The sequence below is a fragment of the Pseudophryne corroboree genome, chromosome 12 (genome assembly GCF_028390025.1).
Source record: "Pseudophryne corroboree isolate aPseCor3 chromosome 12, aPseCor3.hap2, whole genome shotgun sequence".
NCBI lineage: Eukaryota > Metazoa > Chordata > Amphibia > Anura > Myobatrachidae > Pseudophryne > Pseudophryne corroboree.
Genome location: NC_086455.1, coordinates 1357143 through 1363047, shown reverse-complemented (window position 1 = coordinate 1363047; position 5905 = coordinate 1357143).

Here is a 5905-nt window from a genome sequence, read left to right as displayed (position 1 = left end):
TTTTGCTTTTTCTTTTTGTGTCTGATAACGGATGAGGGTGACGCCAGGCGCACACAGACACAGCAGATAGGAGAATACACCCACCGCGCTGTCACCAGCATCCGGAAAGGGTATCTACAAGCTAAAGGCCGAGGATTATTATATTATAATGCAATATACGTTCTAGGGGTAAGATGTCGCTGTAGCAGATCTCAGGTATTGGCCAGATGTCCGGGACAGGCTGTTCTGGCAGTAAACTCCAGAGCTGACCCTCACGTCCTCCATGTGCTGCAGGCGGAGAAAAGGTGCAAGCCAATCATGGTAGAATAAAAGTTTAGTTCACGTCAGGAACCCAAACGTGTCCAGTGAAATAAGGGGCACAAATCCAAATGGACGGCATGGCTTAGGTGGTGAGACCTGACGCTTTTCCCTGGGCAAAGTCACCTAGGGCCGGAATAAGGCAGCGTAACGAAGGTGTGGGGGCCCCCACTACTACAATTGCTGCCAAACTCATCCCCCCCACCCCCATACGCACCATCACACGCAGTACCTGGATATCACAGAGGACAGCGCGCCGGACCTGCAGGCGCTGGCGGCTGTCAGGATTTCCCTTCACTATCCCGCGAGACTGGCTGTACACGGAGGAGATCCTGAGCTGCCGCTGTTAATGAACAGCTGGGGCGACGGAGGGAGACTGCTCTGATAGAGAAAGCAGTGTGTGGGCGCCCCGGGGCAGCCGCCCCTCACTTGGGGGGTATTCAATTACTGCTGAATTTTCCGACAGTCGGAAAATCTGCATTTTTCGTCTGTTTTTAGGGCCAATTACAGTCACCCTATTTAATGCCAGTGCCGATTTTTTTTTTTTTTTTTTTTTATATGACTGGTCGAAAAATCCGACACTGCCGAAAACACGAATTCGCCGCTGATGCATGTTTTGTCAAATTTGTGGGCGTTTTTGGGTCTGAAAATGGATTCAAAATGGTCCCTAATTGAATACCGCTCTTAGTCTGGCCCTGGTCACCCAGCTGCGTCAGTTCTTCAGCCCACACAGACGCACGCTGCAGCGAGTGGCGCCCCAATTATAGATTAGCGCTCCTTACTGCTATATAATACAGCAAGTGACCGGAGAGTGATAAAGTGCCGGCCAATCAGCTTATTTCAGACACGGCCTGTGACCTGGCAGGAGCAGATTGGCTGGCACTCTCCCCATGTGATGATGCATCTAGCCCGTGTGATGTCACCAATGTCTCCCGTGTCACAGACACACCAGAGACTGACACTAGCGCCCGCCAGTTAGGGATATGGATCTATATCGCACTGGTTCCCAAACTCTGTCCTCAGGACCTAAGACAGTGATGGCTAACCTTGACACTCCAGCTGTTGTTGAACTACATATCCCAGCATGCCCTGCTACAGTTTTGTTATTTGGCCATGCTAAAACTGATGCAGGGCATGCTGGGATGTGTAGTTCAACAACAGCTGGAGTGTCAAGGTTAGCCATTAAGGACCTAAGCAGTACCTCTGTCTGTCTGATTATACGATGTGGGATCAAACATGGCTTTCCTTAAAACATGACCTGTTAGACCAGTGGCTCTCATAGCATCCTGTCTGCAAAGCACTTGCCTGGGACGTATTAGTCTATCCCCAGGAATAAAGTTTTCCCTGACCATCTGTAGCCGGTACCTTCCACACCACCGGGGGTCTCTGACTGACCGAGGGGCTGGTTCTGCCGCAGCGTCATTTCCCCGGAGCGTTATTCAGGCGACTGATGGTCCTATCCATTGCTAATGCCCAGCAAGAGAGACGACGCCATGATGACGAGGGCGTTCCATAGAGCAGCGTAATTATACACCGAGATGAGCGGTAGGAAGGCTCCGCCCTGTGCGTTACTATAATAACTGGCCCAGAGAGCAGTGTACACATCCGGGTCAGGTGATACAGGCGCAGCCCCAGATATTGGCGGAGATAGTGTGCGCTGACAGGACCCTCTATGGGGTCAGTCATTTTACCCTCAGCCGCAGGTGCCCGGGTGACTCTGTAATTGCTGCGCAGGATCCGTATCTTATCCATAAAGGAATCCCACAGGTGATAAATGGGGCACGGAACTGTACGAGGGGACCAGAGCGTCTGACAGATGTCCTTAGAGCAAGTACAAACCCTACACAGATACAGCCATATATCACACACTGTATATGAGAAGGACAGGGCAGGAATGGGACAGGTCACTGTGTATAAGGAGGACAGGGCAGGCATGGGACAGGTCACTGTGTATAAGGAGTAGAGGGCAGGAATGGGACAGGTCACTGTGTATAAGGAGGACAGGGCAGGAATGGGACAGGTCACTGTGTATAAGGAGGACAGGGCAGGCATGGGACAGGTCACTGTGTATAAGGAGGACAGGGCAGGAATGGGACAGGTCACTGTGTATAAGGAGGACAGGGCAGGAATGGGACAGGTCACTGTGTATAAGGAGGACAGGGCAGGAATGGGACAGGTCACTGTGTATAAGGAGGTCAGGGCAGGAATGGGACAGGTCACTGTGTATAAGGAGGACGGGGCAGGAATGGGACAGGTCACTGTGTATAAGGAGGACGGGGCAGGAATGGGACAGGTCACTGTGTATAAGGAGGACGGGGCAGGAATGGGACAGGTCGCTGTGTATAAGGAGGACGGGGCAGGAATGGGACAGGTCGCTGTGTATAAGGAGGACGGGGCAGGAATGGGACAGGTCACTGTGTATAAGGAGGACGGGGCAGGAATGGGACAGGTCACTGTGTATAAGGAGGACAGGGCAGGAATGGGACAGGTCACTGTGTATAAGGAGGTCAGGGCAGGAATGGGACAGGTCACTGTGTATAAGGAGGACAGGGCAGGAATGGGACAGGTCACTGTGTATAAGGAGGACAGGGCAGGCATGGGACAGGTCACTGTGTATAAGGAGAACAGGACAGGCATGGGACAGGTCACTGTGTATAAGGAGGACAGGGCAGGAATGGGACAGGTCACTGTGTATAAGGAGGACAGGGCAGGAATGGGACAGGTCACTGTGTATAAGGAGTAGAGGGCAGGAATGGGACAGGTCACTGTGTATAAGGAGGACAGAGAAGGAATGGGACAGGTCACTGTGTATAAGGAGTAGAGGGCAGGAATGGGACAGGACACTGTGTATAAGGAGTAGAGGGCAGGTATGGGACAGGTCACTGTGTATAAGGAGGACAGGGCAGGAATGGGACAGGTCACTGTGTATAAGGAGGACAGGGCAGGAATGGGACAGGTCACTGTGTATAAGGAGGACAGGGCAGGAATGGGACAGGTCACTGTGTATAAGGAGGACAGGGCAGGAATGGGACAGGTCACTGTGTATAAGGACAGGGCAGGAATGGGACAGGTCACTGTGTATAAGGAGGACAGGGCAGGAATGGGACAGGTCACTGTGTATAAGGAGGACAGGGCAGGAATGGGACAGGTCACTGTGTATAAGGAGGACAGGGCAGGAATGGGACAGGTCACTGTGTATAAGGAGTAGAGGGCAGGAATGGGACAGTCACTGTGTATAAGGAGGACAGGGCAGGAATGGGACAGGTCACTGTGTATAAGGAGGACAGGGCAGGAATGGGACAGGTCACTGTGTATAAGGAGGACAGGGCAGGAATGGGACAGGTCACTGTGTATAAGGAGGACAGGGCAGGAATGGGACAGGTCACTGTGTATAAGGAGGACAGGGCAGGAATGGGACAGGTCACTGTGTATAAGGAGGACAGGGCAGGAATGGGACAGGTCACTGTGTATAAGGAGGACAGGGCAGGAATGGGACAGGTCACTGTGTATAAGGAGTAGAGGGCAGGAATGGGACAGGTCACTGTGTATAAGGAGGACAGGGCAGGAATGGGACAGGTCACTGTGTATAAGGAGTAGAGAGCAGGAATGGGACAGGTCCCTGTGTATAAGGAGGACAGGGCAGGAATGAGACAGGTCACTGTGTATAAGGAGGTCAGGGCAGGAATGGGACAGGTCACTGTGTATAAGGAGGACAGGGCAGGAATGGGACAGGTCACTGTGTATAAGGAGGACAGGGCAGGAATGGGACAGGTCACTGTGTATAAGGAGGACAGGACAGGAATGGGACAGGTCACTGTGTATAAGGAGGACAGGGCAGGAATGGGACAGGTCACTGTGTATAAGGAGTAGAGGGCAGGAATGGGACAGGTCACTGTGTATAAGGAGGACAGGGCAGGAATGGGACAGGTCACTGTGCATAAGGAGGACGGGGCAGGAATAGGACAGGTCACTGTGTATAAGGACAGGGCAGGAATGGGACAGGTCACTGTGTATAAGGAGGACAGGGCAGGAATGGGACAGGTCACTGTGTATAAGGAGTAGAGGGCAGGAATGGGACAGGTCACTGTGTATAAGGAGGACAAGGCGGGAATGGGACAGGTCACTGTGTATAAGGGCAGGGATGGGACAGGTCACTGTGTATAAGGAGGACAGGTCAGGAATGGGACAGGTCACTGTGTATAAGGAGGACAGGTCAGGAATGGGACAGGTCACTGTGTATAAGGAGTAGAGGGCAGGAATGGGACAGGTCACTGTGTATAAGGAGGACAGGGCAGGAATGGGACAGGTCACTGTGTATAAGGAGGACGGGGCAGGAATGGGACAGGTCACTGTGTATGAGGACGGGGCAGGAATGGGACAGGTCACTGTGTATAAGGAGGACAGGGCAGGAATGGGACAGGTCACTGTATATAAGGAGGACAGGGCAGGAATGGGATAGGTCACTGTGTATAAGGAGGACAAGGCGGGAATGGGACAGGTTACTGTGTATAAGGAGGACAGGTCAGGAATGGGACAGGTCACTGTGTATAAGGAGGACAGGTCAGGAATGGGACAGGTCACTGTGTATAAGGAGGACAGGTCAGGAATGGGACAGGTCACTGTGTATAAGGAGGACGGGGCAGGAATGGGACAGGTCACTGTGTATAAGGAGGACAGGGCAGGAATGGGACAGGTCACTGTGTATAAGGAGGACGGGGCAGGAATGGGACAGGTCACTGTGTATAAGGAGGACGGGGCAGGAATGGGACAGGTCACTGTGTATAAGGAGTAGAGGGCAGGAATGGGACAGGTCACTGTGTATAAGGAGGACAGGGCAGGAATGGGACAGGTCACTGTGTATAAGGAGGACAGGGCAGGAATGGGACAGGTCACTGTGTATAAGGAGGACAGGGCAGGAATGGGACAGGTCACTGTGTATAAGGAGGACAGGGCAGGAATGGGACAGGTCACTGTGTATAAGGAGGACAGGGCAGGAATAGGACAGGTCACTGTGTATAAGGAGGACAGGGCAGGAATGGGACAGGTCACTGTGTATAAGGAGGACAGGGGAGGAATGGGACAGGTCACTGTGTATAAGGAGGACAGGGCAGGAATGGGACAGGTCACTGTGTATAAGGAGTAGAGGGCAGGAATGGGACAGGTCACTGTGTATAAGGAGGACAGGGCAGGAATGGGACAGGTCACTGTGTATAAGGAGTAGAGGGCAGGAATGGGACAGGTCCCTGTGTATAAGGAGGACAGGGCAGGAATGAGACAGGTCACTGTGTATAAGGAGGTCAGGGCAGGAATGGGACAGGTCACTGTGTATAAGGAGGACAGGGCAGGAATGGGACAGGTCACTGTGTATAAGGACAGGGCAGGAATGGGACAGGTCACTGTGTATAAGGAGGACAGGGCAGGAATGGGACAGGTCACTGTGTATAAGGAGTAGAGGGCAGGAATGGGACAGGTCAGGAATGGGACAGGTCACTGTGTATAAGGAGGACAGGGCAGGAATGGGACAGGTCACTGTGTATAAGGAGGACAGGGCAGGAATGGGACAGGTCACTGTGTATAAGGAGTAGAGGGCAGGAATGGGACAGGTCAC